The sequence below is a fragment of the Bos taurus genome, chromosome 9 (genome assembly GCF_002263795.3).
Source record: "Bos taurus isolate L1 Dominette 01449 registration number 42190680 breed Hereford chromosome 9, ARS-UCD2.0, whole genome shotgun sequence".
In the NCBI taxonomy this organism is placed as follows: domain Eukaryota; kingdom Metazoa; phylum Chordata; class Mammalia; order Artiodactyla; family Bovidae; genus Bos; species Bos taurus.
This window is the reverse complement of record NC_037336.1, coordinates 81,149,046-81,173,525: the sequence shown is the minus strand read 5'-3', so window position 1 is coordinate 81,173,525 and position 24,480 is coordinate 81,149,046. Positions and strand designations below refer to the sequence as shown.

Here is a 24,480-nt window from a genome sequence, read left to right as displayed (position 1 = left end):
CTCCATGGGATTCTCCAGGCAAGAGTACTGGAGTGGGTTGCTATTGCCTTCTCCATTACAGAAACTGATCTATGTTAAAAAGAAAAAGACATTTAACAGTACTAGACATTAGCAAGAAAACAGAGTTGAAGTTAAAGAAGTTATTAGGGGTGGTTTTTCCAAATAAAAGCAGAGTTAAGTTGACCTCTTAGAGGATGATTACATGAAGGAGACAGTAACTTCCCTGGTGGCTCAGATGGTAAAGAATCCGCCTGCTATGCAGGAGACCTGGGTTTGATCCCTGGGTTGGGAAGATCCCCTGGAGGAGGGTATAGCAGTCCTCCAGTACTCTTGTCTGGAGAATCCCCATGGACAGAAGAGCCTGGTGGGCTACAGTCCAAGGGGTCACAAAGAGTCAGACATGACTAAGCACAGACACGACTGAGCGACTAAGTACACCCACACAGCTTTTACTAGGAAAGGTATCTAACTAAATTGGAGCTAAAACCCAATGGCTTTTGTTTTTTCTATTTTTCAGGGATTACACATGAGAATTCGAATCTCTCATATTAGGAAACCAGCTAGAAAACCATGAAACCATTTTTTTTTAAACCTGTTATCATATTCTTTCATAACATTATTAGGGGTATTGAGCTATGTGTTGCTACTTAAAACTTTTGATTCACTCAAATCACCGGAAACTGGTAGAATTACAAGGCCCTTTGCATAGCAGCCCAGTGTCTGGTGGCAAATATCTGACTACATAATGTAACATGCTCAATTATCAGGAATCATTCTTTAAAACAGGCAACCCACAAGTTACTGTTCTAGTTTAAACAGAAAACACCACCTCTTCTATCTCAACTCTCAATTGAGAATCAAGTATCTCCTGGGATGCCAGTCTGTTAAAGCAGGCAAACACAAATGGAGAAATGATTGATACTTATGCTGCTCTATATGAAAACTTCCAGAGAAGTAAGCAAATGTTTTGTTAACTTCCAAGGCCCTTGGACTGCTTTTGTACCGAGAGTCATCAGGTAAAGACTGCTTTTGTACCGAGAGTCATCAGGTAAAGCAAAAAGTTTATTTATTTGTTTGAAATTCACACAGTGTGTATGTGTATATTGGTGGGTTGGCAGGGGGGCTGCTCTAGCGTATTTATGGGCTAAGAAGAAAGCCTGGTGGGAGAGAGAAAGTGAAGATATGAGAGAGAATACACTAGAATTTGAGAACTGAACGCCTGCAGGATAAGGGCAAGGCGTGGGTGGAGGGGCAGAGCCCGAACCTCACATGGTGAATATCAGGAAGTCACCAGAAAGTCAGGAAATTACAGCAGCAAAGACGTGGGAAGAGAAGCTCAGCAGGATGGCACGTATTTCAAATGAGAAATAACTTTCAAAAGCAAAGTTGACCTCTTAGAGGATGATTACATTAAGGAGGTAGCAGTTTTCCTGGTGGCTCAGATGGTAAAGAATCCACCTGCAATGTGGGAGACCAGGATTTGATATCTGGGATGGGAAGATTCCCTGGAGGAGGGCAGCTTAACTCCTCTTCCACGCAATACTGGAAGCAAAACAGGCAGGAGTGGTGGGCGATCAGGAGTGGACAGAAGGTCAGTAGCGAGGGGTGAAGGGCCACCGAGCCTCTTCCACCAGGGGAGAGTTGCCAAGGAGAGGTGGGTTTCTGACCAAACAAGAAAGAAGAGGAAGGAGAAGTCCACAAAGAGATGAGGATGTAGGAAACTCTGCTTCCTGTGTAATGGAGTCATCCATCCGTAATTAATTTCTTGAGACAAGGTAATGCACTGGGGCTTTGAGTGAGCAAAATGGACTGGATCTCTGCCCTTGGGAGGCTTATTTATGGTCTCTGATGGGAGCTGACATTATCCTGGCAACATCCACTCCAGCGCAGAAATACAGCAGGTAGTGAGAGCACAGGGGGTGAGGCGGCTGAGGGGCTCCCAGTGAGGCAGGGCAGCACTGGCTCTTGGGACAGGCATAGCATGAAATGGTCTCCGAGTTCTGAGTTAAAATTCAGGATAAAATTGTTTGAGGGGTACAGAGATTTAGCCCAGTTTCATAACACTACTTAAAAAGTAGAAACACCCTGTATCAATTAAGCAGGAGACCACTGAAAAGTCACTGAAAAGCAAAGGATTAACATTCCTTAGTTTGAACAACACCTAATTCTCTAACTACAGAGACAGAGACAAGAAAGACAGAATTCCATTAGCTGTGTTTTGAAAAAATAATATTACAGTAATGATGCCTTCAAAGTTGATTTTTTTTTCTCCAATATAGTCACTAAAGCTATCCCAATTACAAGATGTTCTATTTCGGTTTCCTTCTTGAAAATGACATGTGTGTTAAGCAAGCATTCCAGAGAATGAGCTGTACCAGCAGGACTTGGATATAACCCTACACAGAAAGCCTCTGAATCCAATTAGGGCACCATCAAGCCAACCAGCTGATTCCAAAGTCCTTTTCTGATATTATTTTTATTAAGATTTTCAATACTGGCCAGAAGGATTGTTGAACGTGTACTAGAATGATGAAAAAAGCCCATAACTGAGCTTCAGAAGTAGCTAGTTGCCACTCACAGACTTCCCGGAAGCCACAAAATTAAAAAACTGTTCTTATCAAGTGAGTAGGGGAAAAAAGATTGCCTCTTTGAAGAGTAAGTACATGAAAAAAAGAAAAAAAGGACTAGTCTTCCCTGCTATATTAGGAGTCCCATGATACCCCCACCCTGAACATAAGCCACAGAAGGTACTTGATAAATATTTACAAAATGAATAACTAAGTCATGCACAAACGTTTGGCAATAATTTACAAAGCCTGGCCTATCTAGGCTATGATTTATTTTAGCAGGTCTTTAGATTTTTCACACAGGGGAAATTGTTTCCAACAGTGCTTTCCTGTAGAATTCCAAATATTTTGAAAGATAATCTAACAGACACTAAAGTTTGAAATTGAGAAAATATCAAAGCCACCAGAAAGGGTGATTAACACTCAGAAGAATGGTACATGCATTGTTGACAAATTTTTCAGGTGAATAAACACTTGCTGCTTACTATGTAATTTTAAATAACGTAAAAAGACAATCATTAAAGATAAATCACTGAAAAAAGAAAACAGTTGGAATCATTTAGAGGTGAACTTATCTTTGAAGAACTTCCTACTGAGACTTTCCTGGCAGTCCAATACTTCAAATGCAGGTGGTGTGCGTTCGATCCCTGGTTGGGGAACTAGGATCCCATATGCCTCATGGCACTCCCCAACCCCCACCAAAAAAGGACTTCCTATTTTCACACAGCGTGAGTGGTGAAAATTATCCGTTTTTAAGAAGCTACTCATCCACACACACCACACTGGCATCGCTTTTTCCTTCTCTGAACACTACAAGCACATCAGGCATCTCAGGTTTGCCGATCTTCCCAACCCAGGGATCGAACCCACATCTCTTGTATCTCTTGCACTACAGGCAGATTCTTTACAGATGAGCCATGGGGGAAGCCCCATGCAACTAGAAAGGAGCTATGAAAAGGTTTGGAGGGGAATAAATGATAGAAGTGGATTATTTCTGATCTGGAGCAATGGAAGCAATGAAATGTCTTTGAAAGCTATTTTTCTGGTCTTCCAGAGGGTTCCAGGAAAACAAAAACATCTCCCTCCACAATAGACACCTGCATAGAGCCACCTGCATTCTCCACTGGTCTCCAGACAATTGCTGGGAGCTGCTGAGGCGAATGAGTACTCAGGGGAGATCCCTCTTATCCTCCAGCAGAAATGCTCTGGACTCAGGGAAGAAACAAAGCAAGAAAGCTGACATCACCGAGAAGAAGAATGAGAGAACAAACCCAGATCTGGACTCGGCTCTATTTCCCATCAGGTGGGAAATTGCACAATTTATTTTTATGCTTAAACCTGCAAAAAATTTAAAAAGTTAAAAAAAAAAACTGTTTTATTCAAAAGACCGGTTGCTTGCTTGGTTAATATAATAGTGATTCATGTTGAAAACCCAGTTATAGAACTGCCTGCATGTAGTGGGGCTACAAGTTGTTCCTTTAGCTTTTGTTGTTGTTGATGTCATAGCTGCCAAGCACAGGAAGTTGCATTTTACTCCTGTTTCCAAATATACCTAATGTCAAAATCTAAAGAGGGGGAAAAAAAAGTTCCGCTTTGTGACTCTTAACCTCAGATCCTTTGCAGTTAAGGCCACCTTTAGGTTTAACACAGGTAGCTCAGTCCTTAAGGACTCTAGTTCACTGGGACAGGTTATCCACTGGACTGGCTAAGAAATCACTGCAAAGGAGGCCTCTGTTTATTCTGCACCTTTCCCTATTTGAAAGTTAACCAGAACCTTGTGCCCATACTCTTCATGCCTAGGACCAGATCTCCAGCAAGAAAAATAATGTTAGACTGGCACTGTGAGACCACAAGTAATTATTAATTAAATCATGATCTGTTATTTCCATTGTATAAGAAGTTCATTCCTAACCCTTAAGGCTACTGAATTTTACATCTGAAATATCAGGGTCTTGGGCCAGGTGAAATGTTCTCATTTGGAAGAACACCAGTGTTCTGTGACTTTTAACCTTCCTTAGATTGCGTGTTTAGCAGATTCTAATCTGCAAAATGCCTTAAAAGATGAGAAAGTGACAGAGTCACCATTAGTGGGAGAGGGGGCTTGGCTAAGAGTTTCTGCATCCCCCCACTCCACCCCATCACTATTAGGATTCAGATCAAGGCCCCAAAAGAACCAGGTCTTTTGTGCAGCTTTTTGGGGCAGTGTTTTCTATCTCAGCTGTATCAAGGTCTAACTTACTTCTGGGCTTCCCCGGTGGCTCGGCAGTAAAGAATATACCTGCAATGGAGAAGACACAGGAGATGTGGGTTTGATCCCTGCATCGGGAAGATCTCCTGGAGGAAGGCACGGCAACCCACTCCAGTTTTCTTGCCTGGAGAATCCCATGGACAGAGGAGCCTGGCGGGCTTCAGTCCACAGGGTTGCAGAGTTGGAAACGAAGGAAGGGGCTGAGTGTACACACACACACACACACACACACACCTTAATTCTAGGAAACTCCTGGTCCAGAACATGCCTTAAACAATGAAATAATTTCTGAGGTTACTGGAGAATTTTGAATCCTTTTCAGAGAGGACCTAGGATTGCTAGATTCAGATGCACCCAAATCTTACTTGTGTGCTTAACTCTCTGGAGGGACCTATTCAATTTAAATTAAGAAATTTTGAACCTCAAAAAGGTGAGTATGCTTTTGAAGCACTATCTTCATGATCTGTGACAAGATGAGCAAGTCCACGCAACTGTGCATCCCAGTGAATAATGTCTTTTAATACAGGATAGGAAGGTCTTCTGCCCATTTTTTGATTGGGTTGTTTGTTTTATTGATATTGAGCTGCATGAGCTGTTTGAATATTTTGGAGATTAATTTCCTGTCAGTTGTTTCATTTGCAAATATTTTCTCCCATTCTGAGGGTTGTCTTTTCATCTAGTTTATGTTTTCTGGCTGGTGGGGGGTGGGGTGGGGGGGTGTTGTTGTGCGATGCTGAGTTAGTGTTTAATGGGAACAGAGTTTCAATTTAGGAAGGTGAAAAATTTGGGAGATGGATGAAGGTGAGAGTTGCACAGCATGTGTTTGTATTAGGACTACTGAACAGTAGAGTTAACTATGGTTAAAATAGTATATTTTGTATTATGTTACTTTTACCACAATAAAAAAAAACACACACTAAAAAAAGGGAGGTAGGAAGGTATCAACAAAAGCCTTCTGAGTATTTTGCAATGTGATGGGATATAACACGAATGTGTTTAGTCACACACGAATCATCTTTGGATTACCAACGTGATTCAATGGGGCTGTGAGAACATTCCTGTTCAGGTTTTACTTTGACAGGTGTTTAAACACTATCTTTCTTTAGCATCCCTATTCATTTCCTTTCTTATTTTAGCAGCTTTTTGTGAAGAGACATGTCACTCTGCTGGATACCAAACACATCTAAGACAATGAAAGCATACCAAGTAAGAAAAATCAAACCCAGCAAAGAAAAAGTATATATGGAGTGACATTTGGAAACAAAACATTTCTCTACATAGCATGCCTCACCCTCCAGGGGCCTTGAAGAAGATTATGAAACCAGTCAGGTAGCACATATATAGTGGATGACCACACTGGAATTAGGATCCTGATAAGCTATTTTTTTCTCTCTCACTGTTACTCAAATCAAGTTGGTGTTCCAGTCACAAGATACTGGTAATTACTTCTTGCACAATTATGGTGGCCATATAACATTCATGTAGACTGTTTCCCAATTTCACCCTATAGACACTTTACATTCTGCGTTTCACCTCCTAGTGGCACTGCCTCGTGACTTTCGTTGATTGCCATTGCTGAAAATCCCCTTCAGCGCATCTTCTCACTCAAGTCATTCCTGTTGAATATGTGGTATTGCTGGAGGTGAGCAGAGAAGAGGCTGGGATCTGTTAATGAGTGGAATTGAAGAAACCAGGAAAAAGATAACAGATCTGACGTGCTTTATGGGCCACTGTGAATGGACCCCAGTTTGCAAACCTGTTTCAAGAACAGTGTTACAGGCTGAATTGTGTCCTCCCAAATTCACATGTTGAAGTCACACCAAGAGCCTCAGAATGTGACTATATTGGATATGGCCTTCAACAAGATAATTAAGGTAAAAATGAGGTCCTATGGGTGGGCCCTCATCCAATATGACTGATGTCTTTATAAGAAGATGATTTTGGACATAGACATGTGCATGCGCAGAGGAAAGACCGCAAGAGGACACAGGGAGAAGGCGGTGCCTCCAAGGCCTCAGAAGAAAACACACCTTGATCTTGGATTTCTGAGCCCTCGGCTCTTGGACTCAAAACTGAGAAAAGAAATTTTGGCTGTTTTGTCTGTGATCATTTGTTATAGCTGCCTTGGCAAACTAACACAGACATTTACCATTGTCTGTAAATCTATTTATTCACGGGCTTCCCCGATAGTTCAGCAGTAAAGAATCCACCTGCAATGCAGGAGACGCAGGTTCAATCCCTGGGTTGGGAAAATCTCCTGAAGGAGGAAATGGCAACCCACTTCAGTATTCCTGCCTGAAAAATCCCAGGAACACATTTGAAACCGATGAAAACGCCGCATGGCTTTCAACTTCACCTCTACCTCTCCCCACTGAAAAGAGGGGAAAAGAAAGCTTCGTTAAAGACTTCTGCTCTGCCGACTGGATGGTGGCTTTGTAAATTAAAACATCATCGTTTGGAAAATGAGGTATAAAGTGTTCTGATATTCTGTGGTTGGATGACACAAGAGGGGGTCGGTTTTCTAAAAGTGCACAGTTCTAGATTCTTTTCCAAATCTCCAGTTCGATTTTATCCTTTTCATGTTTTCTTTCCAAAAACTGGCAGCCAAGTACTTTCCAAGAGACAGAACACCAGTCGCGCACATATGTATACAATTCCGTTTTAGAAGATGTTAGGAAAATGAGGCTCAGCTCAGTCTGGCCCACAGGAACATTCGACGTGAGCTCCGTTAACTCCTTCTTCCAAGTTTCCATCCTCAGCCGGCTCCTCCACAGACAGCCTGGCACGTCAGCACAAGTAAACTTTACAGATGTAGGGGAAATTTTGAAAAACACAAAAATAGATGGAATCGGCAATAGCAATCCTGAATTGTCCCATCACGTTGCCCCCTCTCAGCCCTGTGGCAGCTACCCAGCTATGGTCAGAAGCATTTTTATTCTAGAAGGAAGGTCCGAGGCCAATTCAGCAGGCCCGCCTCAGAACACCTCAGGCTGTCAACGGACGCCTTCCTAGAAGAGGCTGAGAGACTCTTTAGAAAAAGCTTTTAAGAGAACTGACTAGAATTTACTTCACAATGGGCAAGGTACTGCAAATAGGCCCACCGTTGACAGGAAAGACCCCTGAAGTACACAGGCAAAAATAAAAAGCTAAACGTTTCCAAAAAGGAACATATGAAAAGAATTTTTAAATAAACGGCTGCTTCCTTTTGGAGTTTTCAGAATGTGCTGCCCACATCTCTGAAGGGCTCGGCCTTCTTTTTAGAAGTAATGTTTCAGTCAAATCTTTCTCACAGTTCCTCCCACTCATTATTAAACACCTGTTTTCATCCAGTCCCTTGTTCTTTGACTTTGGTTCCTCCTTCAGTAATTAGACCACAGCTACCTCCAATGAAGTTCACAGGGGTCTTCCTGAAAAGGCAACAGAATTGAAATTCTGCGACTTTCCCTTAAATAGTAACTTTCCCTTCCAGTGTAACTACATTTAGCTCAAACGTGACTACTGTGGGAGATGAATTATTTTGCAGCTAATAATATTAATAAAATGTACGCAAGATTTTCTGGCAATGAGATTTCACCAAAATTGTACTTGGAAATGGGAATACTTGCTTCTGAACAGGACACGTTAATGAGCAAATCCATCAAGGCACTGGGTACAGAACATCCGTGGTTTTTAACTGGACGCTCTGTAATTTCCACCTCAAGTCAAGACAAGATACACATTGCTGGCAAAGAAATTTTGATCTGAAGCCACCCTCTGAATGTTACTAATCTCCAAAGGAGCTTTCTCACAAGAATCTTCTGGAACACTTGTTGAAAAACCAGATTCCAAGACTCCTCTTCAAAAGATTCTGATTTTGCTCATCTAGAATATGGAGCCCCAAATTGAGTGTTTTTAGCAAGCATGTAGGTGATTCTCACAATTGGACAATACTAACCTTTAATTGTAACATCCTAGGTTTCTGTTTGGACCAGTATCCCACATCCTTAAAATGCACAAAATACAGGAAAACTACAGTTATTCTAAACAGACCTTAAACATGTATCTTTTTAAAAATGGTAGCAGATTATTATCAAAATAAACTCTGGCTGTTCAGAGGGTAAGGAATCCGTCTGCAATGCAGGAGACTCAAGTTTAATTCCTGGGTTGGGAAGATCCCCTGGAGAAGGGAATGGCAACCCACTCCAGTATTCTTCTGGCAAATTCAATGGACAGAGGAGCCTGGTGGGCTACATTACATGGGGTTGCAGAGTCAGACATGATTGAGCAAATAACACTTTCACTATTCAAACATATTTTAATAAGTCTGTTCAGCTATAAAACTTATAAACTTTCATAGAACATTTTTTACATTGTGATAACAAAAGCAGGTCAAAGTCAAGTTCTTGTGGGACAATCATCCAAGAAAGTCTTTTGAAATGAATAAAAATCTGCTAAACTTCTAAAAAAAAAAATAGTCTTCTACAAAAAGAGAAAAAGTTAATCATGATGGATTATAAGTGGCAATGGGTGTTTGCACATATACAGTAAGTTTGCTTTTGCTAGCTTTATGACCCACCCAAGCAATCAACTAAGTATGAAGGCAGAAAAACAGGTACTAATACAAGGTGTGTGTGTCGGGGGGTGGGGGGGAGAGGGCTTCCTTGGTGGTACAGTGGATAGGAATCCACCTGCCAATGCAGGGGATACAGGTTTGATCCCTGGTCCAGGAAAATTCCACAAGCTGCAGAGCAACTAAAGCCACAACTATGGAGAAGGAAATGGCAACCCACTCCAGTGTTCTTGCCTGGAGAATCCCAGGGACGGGGAAGCCTGGTGGGCTGCCGTCTATGGGGTCACACAGAGTCGGACACGACTGAAGCGACTTAGCAGCAGCAGCAGCAGCAGCATGGAGCCTGGGTGCTGCAACTCCTGAAGCCTGTGCATCTGGAGCCTGTGCCCTGCAACAAGAGAAGCCACCACAATGACAAGCCCACACACCACAACAAAGAGCAGACCTTGCTCACTGCAACAAGAGAAAGCTGATGTGCTGATGTGCAGCAAGGAAGACCCAGTGCAACCAAATAAATAATTAAAAAGGTGGGAGGGGACTTCCCTGGTGGTCCAGTGGTTGGGAGTCCACCTGCCAATGCAAGGGGCATGGATTCGATTCCTGGCTGGGGAAAGATTGCACATGCATGGGATAACTAAGCCTGTGTGCCACAATTACTGAAGCCCACTCGCCCTAGAGCCCACACTCTGCAACAAGGGAAGCCACTGCAATGAGAAGCCCACACACCACAACTAGAGAGGAGCCCCTGCTCACAGCAACTAGAGAAGGTTCGCACACAGCAATGAAGACAGTGTGGCCAAAAATAAGAAAGAAATCAATTTTAAAAACTAAAAGAAAGAAAGAAAATCCCCAAGAGCTTTTCTCAAGAAGCTATCCGTGTGCTCAGCCAAAATAAGGAAATAGATGCAGGGAAAAAGTCAGACATGGTTCTAGCTATCTGGAGATCCAACAGAAGAGGGAAATGGTAGAAATCCCCAGAATGATGTGAAGAGAGATCCCAGGGCAACAGCCTATTTCCTATTTAGAGGAAATAGGGCCCAAATTGGAACAAAGACCTCAGATAAACTTCTCAAACAACTTGAAAGAAGAACGAAATTGTCTGGACATACTGAGAAGAGACCTATGTAACTGGGGGAAGGTTTGGGGATGGGAACACAGGATCCTCAGCCAAAACATTAGTAGGGAAAGCAAAAGCAATGCAGGAAGGAAAAAGGAACCACGGTTTACCTCAAGGCTTAGCTGTCATCAGCTTTTACGAAGTTATAAGTGATACTGATCTAATCTAAAGGACAATGGAAAAATGTTGGGAAGATGAGAACATCATCAAAGGATGGGAAATGCATGACTGGGGTGGGGGCAGAGGTGAGACAGTTTGAGAAAGGAATGTGTCAAGCTGAACAGCCAATAATTAATATTGTAAACACAGTATTTAGAGATTGGAGACAAAATACTAAATCAGTTTAAATGACTCTACGTTTCTTGGATGCCACTTAACTTTCCAATCACGGCCTGTCACTCTACTAATATATGACATGGTCAAATAGAGCTATTCATTTATTCAGCAGTTTTTTGTGTCCAGACCCATCTAAGAATAAGAAGGGTCTTCCTTGGTGGCTCAGACTGTTAAAGAATCTGCCTGCAATGTAAGAGACCAGGGTTTGATCCCTGGGGCAGGAAGATCCCCTGAGAAGGGTATGGCAACCCACTCTAGTATTCTTGCCTGGAGAATCCCATGGACAGAGGAGCCCTGCAGGCTACAGTCCATAAGGCTGCAAAGAGTCGGACATGACTGAGTGACTAACACACTCATGTTCACAGGAATAAGAAGACACGCTGGTAAACAACACATATAAGTCCTTTGCTCTTGGAGCTTAGGTCCTAGTGAAGGGAGGCAAAGGAAAAACAAACACATAAACAAGATAATCTGAATGATAAGTGCAATGACAGAGCAGAGAAGTGTGACTGAGGGGTGGGCAGGAGAGGTCCCTGTGAAGCGGGTGATGCAGGAGCTGAAACAAGGAGCCAGCTTTGGAAAGAGCAGGAGGCAGAGTGTCTCAGATCTCCTACACTTACAGGAAGCAACTGCCAAAGTCATGGGTAAGAGTGAGCCAGGCTTGAGAGATGACGGGAAATGGAACTGAAATTGTTGGGTTGATGGTGAGGGGCAAAGTGGTGGAGATGAAGTCAAGAGTTGGTGGTTTAGTCACTAAGTTGTGTCTGACTCTTGAGACCCCATGGACTGTAGCCCACCAGGCTCTTCTGTCCATGGGATTTCCCAGGCAAGAATACTGGAGTTGACTGCCATTTCCTTCTCCAGGGGATCTTCCCGACCCAGGGATCAAACTTGGGTCTCCTGCATTGCAAGAGGTCTCCTACACTGCAGGTAGATTCTTTACTGACTGAGCCACCAGGAAAGTCAGAGAGATGGGAGGAAATCAGGGATCACATGGAATCATGTATGGCTTTGAGGATGCCAGGGTGAAATCCAGATTTCATTCTAAATGCAACAGCAAGTCATAGGAAGGTCTTGTGTAAGGAAGTGACATGATTTATGCTTTTAAAAAATTACTTTAGCTGTTGTGTGGGAAGTGAATTGCAGAAGGTTGAGAACACAAGCAGGATACAAGTGTGAACCTACTGTGGTTAGGCATGCAATGGATGGACCGTAGAGAGAGATAGTGGATTGGACGGTGGCAGTAGACAGAGCAACAGAAAGAAGTGAGTAGACCTTGAGATTTACTCTCAAAGAAGAATGGGCAGGACATTCTAATAGATCAATATGAAGAGGAAAGGGAAAAACCCAAGGATGAATCCTAGATTTCTGGCTAGAATGAGTGAGTGATTAAGAGGTATTTTGCTGAAATGTAGAAAGTCAAGGGAAGAACCAGTTGGGAGGGCAAAATCAAGTCTTCCACTTAGACCTACTACTTGTGAGATGCGCATTAAGGATTCAAGCAGATCTGTGAAATAGGCAGTTGTCGAGCCTGGAGCACGAAGAAAGGGCAGATTTGCAGATACAAACTTGGGCATCACCCAGGCACCTCCCCCGCCAGGTCAGGTGTTCATTCCAACTTGCTGGATTTTCGAAGTCTACCTCTTGCTTCCAGTCTTCAGTCTACCCCCATGAAACCAGTAATGCAAGCAGCAGGCAGATTCAGCCCTTTAAAGAAAAGCTCTCATCATCTCTCTCACTTAATAAAAAGCCTTCCATGATTCTCACCCCCTGTGTCTTACACTCTTGCCTTCCCACCCTCTCCAGCTCAGAGTTTGAATTCTTGTTCCTCTTCTGTATTTTTTAGCCTCCCAGGTCTGTCCCCACAGTTTTCTGGGGTCCCTTCCCTTCCGGCCTCATTTCTGCACATCTTCACTAACTGTCTCCTGGGTTCAGACCCTGTGGGCAAGGCCTGTGCCTGATTTATCTTTGAATCTTTCCCCCAAAGTTTAGCCCGGTACCTTACACATAATTACTCCAGTTCCAGGAACTGCTTGTTAGATGAAGGTGCCACTCTTTCTCCTCACCATCCCCTCACAAAATGAGTTGATTTGTAGGAATATCTCAAAACTGTCCTAGTATTAAGGCTTCTGGTGTTATATCTGACAGAAGGCTTACATGAATAAACACATCCAGTCCCTTGAAATGGAGATAAATGAAGGAGTTAATTTACAAACATAAATGATAATGGTCAGATCCAACTTTGAAGTCATATTATCTGCCCATTCCCTTCTGGGAAACAAAAACTATTTCGGTTTTGGTTCCCCTGCTTCAGATGGGGGTGGGGTGGGGCAACCAAGAACTGTTTCTTTTCTTAAGACTATTTCCATCTCAACATCACTTTTCTATAAGTTGAGACTTCACTAAATATGACTCTTTATTTCCAAGAACAGAAACTCACAGTCAGTTACACTAAAGTCCCTAGGACAAGAAAGTATGTTGGAACCTTTCCTCTATTTAAATTAAACAGGCTTAATTAAAGGATCAACAATTCAAGTTTCTTATCTCCTTCCCTCCTGCATTAAGTAAGCAAAGGATGAAGTCTGACTCGCTCATCAGTTGTTATCTTTTCAGACAGCTGAAGATAAAATAAATTTATGTTAAAAACATCACTGCTGACACTGACTGCAGCCATGAAATTAAAAGATGCTTGATCCTTAGAATAAAGGTTATGACAAACCTAGACACCATACTAAAAAGCAGAGACATCATTTTGCCAACATAGGTCCACAGAGTCAAAGCTATGATTTTTCAAGTAGTCATGTATGGATGTGAGAGTTGGGCCATAAAGAAAGCTGAGCACCAAAACACTGATGCTTTAGAATTGTGGTGCTGGAGAAGACTCTTGAGAGTCCCCTGGGCAGCAAAGAGATCAAACCAGTCAATCCTATAGGAAATCAACCCTGAATATTCATTGGAAGGACTGATGCTGAGGCTGAAGCTCCAATACTTTGGTCACCTGATGGGAAGTGCCAACTCATTGGAAAAGACCCTGATGCTGGGAAAGATTGAGGGCAGCAGGAGAAGGGGGCAACAGATGATGAGATGGCTGGATGGCATCACCGATGCGATGGACATGTGTTTGCACAAACTCTGGGAGATAGTAGTGAAGGACGGGGAAGCCTGGTGTGCAGCATTCCATGGGGTCGCAAAGAGTCAGACACAACTGAGCAACCCAGCAACAACAAAAAAACCATTTAGGATATTACTCACTGGCCAGACCTGATGAGCAACAGACCAAAGAGAAGTAATAAGGTTCAAATTTGTGTTCATTTTCTTTTTCTCCAGCTGATTGACATTTTGCATTATGAACAAACAGACTAAGAAAAAAATTAAACCTAAAAAAGCAGGTTTACTATAGGCTATAGTAGGACCTATATTTTTGTTTTCACCACTGAATTCACAGGAAATAGTAAAACTGGTTGAAAAACAGTTATTAACCTTAAAGCTGAGTCAGAGTCCATGACAGCTAGAGAAAAACATACACCTGCAGGTCAGCTATGGCTTTAATTCCAGAGGAGGTCCAGGTGGATGCTGTGCATAGAAACTCTGGCCTTGATCATGTCCAAAGCAGAGGAAAGCCATGACTGTCACACTTTTCATAAATGAATTTCCTCTTTCTCTGCCTGTATAGATTTTTCTCTATGCACATATTTTAAAAATAGAATTATATAACTTCAAATAACTGCTTTTTCACATTCTTACACTATTTATTATGAAAATCACTTTACAAAAATATTTTTATATCATTTTTAACTGGCCAGTTTTATTGCATGACTATATCTCAGTTGGGATTCCCTCAGTGGTAAAGAAGTTGCTTGCCAATGCCGGAGCTATGGGTTCAATCCCTGGGTCAGGAGGATCACCTGGAGAAGGAAATGGCAACTCTCCAGTATTCTTACCCAGAAAATGACAGAGGGGCCTGGTGGGCTACAGTCCATGGGGTTGCAAAAGAGTCAGACAAGATTTAGTGACTAGACAACAACAAATCTCAACTAATTAATTATTTTGTTTGACTATTAGGTTATTTCCAATTTGGGGCTTTGAAAGACATTGCTCCAGTGAGCAAATAATTACTCCCTTTACAATATGCTTCTAAAAGTGGAAATACTGAGCCTGAGTATAATATGTACATTTTAAGATTTTTAATACATAATACCAAGCTGCTCTCCTGATTGTTGTTGTTGTTCAGTCAGTCAGTCATATCCGACTCTTTGCGACCTTGTGGACCGCAACACACCCAGGTTTCCCTCTCCTTCACCATCTCTCGGAGCTTGCTCAAACTCATGTCCATTGAAGTCAGTGATGCCATCCAACCATCTCACCCTTCGTCATCTCCTTCTACTCCTAACCTCAATCTTTCCCAGTATCAGGGTCTTTTCCAACGAGTTGGCTCTTCACGTCAGGTGGCCAAAGTATTGGAGCTTCAGTTTCAGCATCAGCCCTTCTAAAGAATATTGAACACTGATTTCCTTTAGGATGGACTGGTTTGATCCCCCTGGAGTCCAGGGGACACTCAAGAGTCTCCTTCAACACCACAGTTTAAAAGCATCAGTTCTTCGGTGCTCAGCCTTCTTTATGGTCCAACTCTCACATCCTGCACGAATTTCAACTACCACAAGACAATATCTCCCAGAAATCATTCCTTTTAATCTTTACTAAATTCATAGGTGATCACTGGCATTCTTTTTTTTTCACTGAACTGCTTAAATTTTACTCATTATATCAAATGGTTGCTTGCATTTCTTCTTTGGTTGAGTAATATGGGCAAGTTAACTCTTATGCTTCAGCTGTCCTCATCTGCAAAACATAGATATTCCAGTATGACCAGTGTCCTTATAAAAAGACGGCTATGAAGACGACATAAGAACACCATGTGTTAACAAAGACAGAAATTGGAGTTATGCTGCTGCAAGCCAACGAACATGAAAGATTGTCAGCAAACCACCAAGAGCTAGGGGAGAGGGAAGGATCCCCGACAGGATTTAGAGAGTAGCTCTGCCAAAACCCTAATGTTGGACTTCTAGCCTCCAGGACTCTAAGACAACACATTTCTTCTGTTTTAAGCCCCCAAGTTAGTGGTAGGTACTTCATTACAGTAGCCCTGGGAAGCTAATACACCAAGTAACTTAGAAACACATTCTAGTGTCTGCCCAGATGACTGTTTAGCCCCCGAGCACTTCTCAGATAGTTATCATTTGCCCCTGTCACATCTGTCGGATAACTTGGTGCCCAATCACATGGGCTGAAGACCAAGGACAATATGTTTGCAATTGAGACCGTATGTCTTGGAAATACCTAAGAACACTGACTCACAGCGAATAGTTTATTGAATTTGCCAACACTGTGTTCACTTTCTGGGAAGCTAGTAATTGTATATTTTTGTTCATTTTTGAAAGGGCAATGATTCACAGTATGAACTATGCTGTTTTCATGTAGCAGCATTTAGCTGTGCCTACCTTGAAGGAAAAACTGTGAGGTTTAAACAAACTATAGATTATCCATGAGTCTGTCCTTTTGTCTTGATTTCATTGCCATATTTAGTGAGACTGCAGCTTGTCCAAGTTTGGAAAATCAGTATGCTCCTTGGCTTAAAAAAAACTAAACCAGAAGTATAGTTTATTCCATACTTTGCTAAAAAATAAGTCTTCACTAGGAAAATAATGATTATGTTGAATGAACATACGAAATATGATTTAAGGCCTAATTTTCCTTTTATAGTAGCAGAAGGAGAGAAGAGTCTAGAAGTATCACCAATCTCACAGGACACCTTGTTGTAACATACTTTTCCCCACTATCTGTTTACATCCCTGATTTATTCTCCTCCTTTCAAAGAATACCCTCTAGAGCCTGTGACTGGTGCCTGAAATTCTAAAAGTGATCCTGTTTTTTTTTTTTTTTTTTAAATAATGGGCACTGCCTTCTGGCAGATATGATTTAAAAGCAAAACTAACAGTAGCTTCTTCATAGTTCTTTTATAGTGCCAAGTACTGTGTTAAACGCCTTTACGGATATCACTGCACTTCATGAAACTCTATGAAGGGTAGCGAGGTATGTCCTGATGAAGAATTTTAAGCTCAAATTACGTTATGTTACAAGATCTAGTAAACGGCACTTCGGGTTTATATCCAGGGCTGTTTGCATCACAACGTATTTCCATGCCCTACGCTCTCGTTTTCCCAGAGTCAGAGTGTGAAGGGCAAGAGCACCGGGCGAGAAGGGAAGCAGGAAGGTGTCTCAACGGAGAAGAGAGGGAAGAGGAACATTGAGGATAAAGTGCTGGCATCTTCTAATTTTGCCTAAGGCCTTCCTTGAACCATTTAGATGTGCTCTATTACGATAGCATGAATGGTATTACTGAGCACTTGAAATGAGGCTAATACAAATTGAGATGTGTTAGAAGTATAAAATGCACACAAGTCTTTAAAGACTTATATGAAAAAGAATGCAAAATATCTCACTAATATCTTTATTTTTATTACATGGTGAGTGATAATAATTAGATATATTTTGTTAGATAAAATGTACTATTAAAAATTTAAGTGCAGATATTAATGGTAATTATTCTATATGATGTTGTGAGGATTAAAAAGTTAATTCAAGTAAAGCACTTGGAATAATTCCTGACTCATAGTGAATTTACAATTATGGCCAATAGATATTTTGAAAAATTTTTGTTCATGATCTCTACTCAGTTTTCTATTTGAGTGTTTACCTTTTTCTTACTGATTTCTTTCTCTCTCAGATTTTTAAGAGGTCTTACTACATTAAAATATTAATCATTGTTTTCTATATACAATGCACATTTTTTGTCAACTGTATGATTTCCTTTTTCAATTTGCTGATGGCTTTTTTGCCAGGCAGTTTAAGGATTTAATATCATTAAATTATTCACTTTAAATGAGAATAAATTACAGAGATTAAATGTCAAATATGAGAAAAACAGCAAAGGAAAACATGTTTCTTAATAACTCCAGTTAAGAAAGAGAAGGATAGGTATGACTCTATAAAATTTTGAAGTTTTAACATTAAAAAAAATCAAACAAACATAAGAGGTGAGAAAAACACAGAAAAATATGCACAATATGTGATAGATATAGACTAATCTTGACATGCAAATCTTTGAGAAAATAAAATATAAAATAAGGAAAGGCTATAAATAAGCAGTTCAAAGAAAAAGAAATACAAACACCCTACTTCACTTATAATCAAAATGAGATACCACTATTTTACATATCAATTTACAAGGATTTTTTAAAAGTTAATTATGCACAATATTGTGGTCAGATATGGGTGGCTCAGTCGGTAAAGCATCTGCCTGCAATGCAAGTGACCCGGGCTCTATCCCTGGGTAGGGAAGACCCTCTGGAAAAGGGAATGGCAACCCACTTCAGTATTCTTGTATGGAGAATCCCATGGATAGAGGAGCCTGGTGAGCTATGGTCTGTGGGGTCGCAAAGAGTCGGACACAACTTAGCAAATAAACAGCAATTGTGCAAGAATGTTCACTGTGCAAAGACAACCAGACAAGAGAGTGAGTTGGGACTGAAGTCCTGCTACTGAACTGCTAGTTAAACCATATTCCTGCAGTACTGCCTCACCCAGAGGGAGTGACTTCTAGTTCTCACAAAGGACCAGGTGCTTCAAGAAAGATCCTGATATGCAGTGCTGATGAGAGGGCAGAAAAAGGAAATCTCATCTAGCGAGAAAATATACTGATACAGCTCTTAGGGAGTAATTTGGCAAAGTCTATCAAAATAAAACATATAAATCTTTTAACCCAGCAATTTCAATGCTATGATTTTACTGGTACACAGAGTGCAAGAACTTTGGATAAGGATGATCATTTCAACTTTGTTCATAAGAACACACACAAAACAACCTAGAAACAATATAAAAATACAGACAAAATATAAAAACACAATAGAGTTATTTTTAAAGGAAATTATGATATATCCACATATTACAATATTGTTTATAGATTAAAGGCATTAATACGAAATATTTTCAAGTTACATTGCATGAAAAAACTCAGAGCAGTAAGCATACTATTCTTGCTGGTATTTTGATAAAGATACATACATGAAGGAAAACAGGAGTGAAAAAAAGTTCACGCTTAGTTATAATTTTAAAGGGACTGAGGGGCCTAGAAAGGAATAAAATTCACTTTTATCCTGTCTGAACTGTCTTGTAAAAGTTTGACTTCTGAACTCTATGCATGTTATTTTCATTAAGAAAAACAAACAATCAATTTTTGTCTTATGATTTCTTCTAATATGGACTTTGCAAGGAAATGGATAAACATCCTGGGCAGGACAAAAATAAGTCTCTGATCAAACTACAGAAACACAGAGAGATACAGGTCCTACCATGGCCTGCTAAGTCGCTTCAGTCGTGTCCAACTCTGTGCGACCCCACAGACGGCAGCCCACCAGGCTCCTCTGTCCATGGGATTCTCCAGGCAAGAACACTGGAGTGGGTTGCCATTTCCTCCTCCAATGCATGAAAGTGAAAAGTCAAAGTGAAGTCGCTCAGTCATGTCCGAATCTTAGTGACCCCATGGATTGCAGCCTACCAGGCTCCTCCGTCCATGGGATTTTCCAGGAAAGAGTACTGGAGTGGGGTGCCATTGCCTTCTCCGTACCATGGCCTAGGTATGAACTTGTACACTTTATTCATTTGTTCTCTCATCTCCTAAAAATGAGAAAAGAGGTTCTGTCTGCCCTTTCAACTCAAGGGGTAATGCAAAAACACCCAAGAGCTGATCTGTTGCACAGTGAGCATGGGGTGGGGCTGAAGACCGAAAGAAATAGTTACTAGGCTCAGATACCATCCTTCCAACAACAGAACCAGAGTAGCATGCAATTTTTGAAGTTAAAAAGAATAAAAATAATACAAAACTCTCATTCACATAATCATTGGCTTAAAGTAGTCAGACTGCGTTGAGAATACTTGTTGACTCATTCATATGCTCAACAAACTTCTTTTGTATCCAATCTATTATGCCCTGTACTTGGCAGTGAGATTACTAGAAGTCTCAACTCTTCTAAGGCATGAGGTTAGAGGGCACGGAAACTACGTTATTTGGGGACACACTTGTTCAGCCTGTGCTTAGAAATAATAAATCTAATCCTCAATAAAATAATAGGAAATCAAAACCAGCAACATATAAATAGGATTATATATCATATCCAAGTAGACTTTATATCCCAGGAATACAAGTTGGTTTAACATCTGAAATTAATGTTATATGACATATTAATAGAACCAAGGACAAAATCCTTATGATCAACTCAATAAGGGCAAAGAAAAAGCCTCTGACAAAATCTAACATTTGCATGATAAAGATGCTCAAAACTAAGACTAGAAGGGAACTTCTTGATAAAGGGCGTCTATGAAAAACCCACAGCTAACATGACACTTAATGTTGAAAGACTGACGGCTTTCCTCCTTAGATGAGGAACAAGACAAGAATGTTCACTCTTGCTTCTTCTCTTCAACATTACACTGTATAAAAAGTGAGGGCAATAAGACAAGGAAAAGAAAAGACATTCAGATGAAAAAGATGAAGTAAAAGTATCTCTATTTGCACATGACCTTGTATATGTATCTTGAGTATAATATGATCTTGTATATAGCAATGCTAAAGGAGCCACTAAAGAACTATTAGGACTAAAAAACTGAGTTCAGCAAATTTACAGGCGACAGATCAATATATAAAACTCAATGTATAAATCAATATATAAAAACATATATTCTATTACTGGCAAGCAATATTCTGAAAATGAAATTTCATTTAAACTAGCACAAAATGATAAAAATACTGATAAACAATGAATTTAACAAAGGAATGACAAGCCTTAATACACTGAAAACTAATAAACATTGTGGGAAAAAAATCAAAGAAGATCTGAATTAAATGGAAAGACAACACAATGTCCATTTCCATTCCTTGCCTTTATGGGTTGAAACACTTCATTGTTAAGAGAACAGTATCACTCAAATTAATCTACAAGTTCAACACAATCCCTATCATACTACACAAAAAACTAACTTAAAATGTATCACAGACCTAAATGTATGAGCTAAAATTATAAAACTTTTAAAAGAAAACATACGTGTAAATCTTGTTGTTGGTTAGGCTATGGTTTCCCAGCAAGGAAACCAAAAATGCAAACAACAAAACAGATAAACTGGACAAAAAATTTCAGTTGCAAATCATAGGATCAGAAAACTGAAAAGGAAGAAAAAGTGAAAAGACAACTCTGATAAGGGGAAAATATCTGCAAATCACATTATCTGATAAGGGATTTGCATCCAGTATACAAAGAACTCTTATAATGCAATAATAGGAAGTCAAATTGCTAATTAAAATTAGGCAAAAGATCTGAATAGACATTTCTCCAAAGAGGATATACGAATGGCCAACAAGCACACAAAAAGATGCACAATGTCATTAGTAATCAGGGAAATGCAAATCATAATCACAATGAAATATAACTTCACATTTATTGGGTAGTCATAATCAAAATATAATAACAAATGATGAGGATGCAGAGAAACTGGAACCTTCATACACTGCTGGAGGCAATGGAAAATGGTACAGCCACTCTGCAAAGCAAGTATTTCCTTAAAACATAACATAAATGTAGAATTAACATATGACCCAGCAATTCCACTCCTAGAAATACTGCCACTACCCAAGAGAAATGAAAATATATTCAAGAAAAACTTTTACCTGAAGATCATGGCAGTACTATTCAGAGAGACAAGAAGTAAAAATATTAATAACCCAAATGACCAACTGACAGATGGATAAATAAAATGTGGTACATTAATACAGTGGAATATCATTAGGCAATACAAAACAAATGAACCACTGATACATGCTACACACGGCAGACCCTTGAAAACATCACGCTAAGTGAAAGAAACCAGTCACAAAAGGCATGTTGTGTTGTATGATCCCACTTACATATATTCTTCCTACAGAGACAGAAAGTGGATTAGTGGTTAATTAGGTCTAGGAATCCCAGGGACGGGGGAGCCTGGTGGGCTGCCATCTATGGGGTCGCACAGAGTCGGACACGACTGAAGCGACTTAGCAGCAGCAGCAGCAGCAGCAGGTCTAGGAATGGAGGGTTGAGAAGGATGGGAATAGGGACTGATGGTTGCAGAACACTGTGAAAACACTGAAAAAAGGTATGCTAATTATATGTCAATAAAGCTGTTTTAAAAAATATAAACAATGACTCTAATTGCATGTTTTCAGCAATAATTAATTATCACTCGTCTTCTTAGAACCCAGAGAAACAGATGCGGTCCTAAACTGAAGGGTTCAAGAGGGTCTGAAATGGACAAAGAGAAGCAAGCTGACCCGTGGCCCACAGAGCTGATTTTTACAAAAGCCCAAGTCGAGTAACAGCTGTAAACTATCAGCCTCTGTGCTACTATTGACTTCTTAGATTCTGTTAAGCATTTAACAGGGGAATTATCTTCATCACTGTAATCCCTAGCAACCGCTCTAGACTAGAACACCTAGTAGATAACTGAGATCACACAGAACAAGTATCTTCACACCACTCGTGAAGCCAGTGGCAAACAGCTAACAAGAGTCAACAAGATACTTGGAAGAGTAGAGGGTCTGATGTTTTCAGACTCAGAGAAGAACACCAACATCAATACAAAACTTAGATATGGCAACCACGGGTTCTGTTTTTGTTGTTTTTTTCATTTTCATTTGGAATCTGATGGTGAAACTTCAGGGAAATGGAGTGATAATAATACACTTAGAGGGTATCATGAGAAAATCGGACTGCTGTTAACCATCAAAAAACTTCAATCACAGCAACCATCATCCCTAAACCAACCAAACAAAACCAAGAAACCCTCTACTCATGATGTCCGGATTGGACACTTCAATATATACAAGCTTTTAATTAACTAAACATAAGACCTGTTATTTAAACACCATTCCATGAAATATTTCTTTGAAATATCTTTTATGGTCAAGCATAATTTTTTAAGTTACTTTTTGTCTTAATAAACTGCCCAATCTCTTGACATGATTAATCAGTGTATTAGGAATTATAGCAATCTGGGTGTTTTTTGCTGTACTGGGTAAGAGTTAGGAGGGCTTACCAAGGGGCACGGTGGTAAAGAATCGACCTGCCAATGCAGGAGACACAAGAGATATAGGTTCAATCCCTGGGTAGGGAATGTTCCCTGGAGAAGGAAATGGCAACCCACTCCAGTATTCTTGTCCAGAAAAGCCCATGGACAGAGGAGCCTGGTGGGCTACCGTCCATGGGGTCGCAGAGTGTAATAGAACTGAGCACTCACACAACCCAAGTGGTTGCACTTCAGAATTCTACTCTGCATCTTAGCATCATTTATGTAACATTCCTTGATTTTTATAAAAGCAAAATTCACTTTTTACATATTAACCCTAACAATACCGTGTGGCTAAAGAACTAAATTCAGAGCAGTACTTTATACCTATTGTACCAGAGTACTCATCTAATTCTACGTTTTGCCAGTGCAGAAATTTAAATATATAACTCTTTCTTGAAAGAAGTCACACTGCTTTAAAGGAAGACAAATGAGAGTAAGTCTTAATTGCACAAAATAGTTTATACTAAGATTAAGATCCTAATCAACACTCCCCTCCAAAGTCCCCCCAAACACTATCAATATGAAGTCTCTTCTGTTCAGCAGCACTGTACAACCTCGTCATGAACAGTAAGGGAAGGTGTGATTTCTTCTGGACTCTGATTTCTCTCCTTTGCAGAGGGGTTGGTTCTCCTGAGGCAAAATCTTATCATATTTCAAGGAGTGAAGTTCTGCAATCTAAACCAACCCAAGTGGGGTGAAGCTGGAATGGTAGAATCCTATCGAGTTAGAGACATCCTGGAGCTGATTAAAAACAAAAAACAAACAAAAAAACTTGATCTGCGCCCTGTCATTTCCTTTCAGCAAGATCCTGTTGCTGTTTACTCAATTTGCAAAGTGCATCAAATACCTCAAGAAATAACGTAAATGTTCCCTCTGAGGATTTTTTTAATTCTTGACGGAAAAAAATGTCAAAATAGTACCTTTGAAACTTGTCTCATTGTCCAAGCACAAGTATCCCCATCAAAAGGTTGTTTGTCCCTGCATTACTGGAGAAACGCCAGACATACGTACCTTCCTTTTTTTTTTTAAGAAAATGAAAAAATGATACTTCAAACGGGGCAATAGAGGTCAGAAACATTACACATGTTTCCATAAAACTAGCTAACTGAGTTCATGAAAAGTTTCCCCTAGTTTTACAGCCTGTCTAATAAAAAAGTATCATTTAAAACAATTAAGCTTTTTTCTGTTACTAAGTATTCAACATTCTGCCTGGATAAGAGAGGGCAATCAGCACTCTACTCCGAAAAAACAAACCATAAATCAGTTGACAAGCTTGAAAGAATTCAGTTCTAGTCTGCTTAGAAGCCAAGTGTAAATACAGAGAAACCTGTTGGCGCGTTTATCTTGCTCTTTAAGTTTCGCGTTTTAAAAACAAAGCAATACGCATATGGCGTTTCTCGTAAATTTCAGGCTCAGAAGTGATTCAGACCGACCCCAAAGCGAGGCATCT

The 24,480-nt window shown here is 40.3% G+C and overlaps 1 protein-coding gene and 1 long non-coding RNA gene across 9 annotated transcripts in view; one reads left to right on the top strand and one right to left on the bottom strand.

Moving 5' to 3' along the window:
• Positions 1-24,480, bottom strand: part of PHACTR2 (phosphatase and actin regulator 2) — a 297,881-nt gene that overhangs the window by 119,814 nt on the left and 153,587 nt on the right. The window lies entirely within an intron of this gene.
• On the top strand, positions 1,151-9,015 carry LOC107132783 (uncharacterized). Its single transcript, XR_001501054.3, has 3 exons — positions 1,151-3,525; positions 3,622-3,870; positions 5,952-9,015. It is a non-coding gene; the product is annotated as an uncharacterized lncRNA (long non-coding RNA).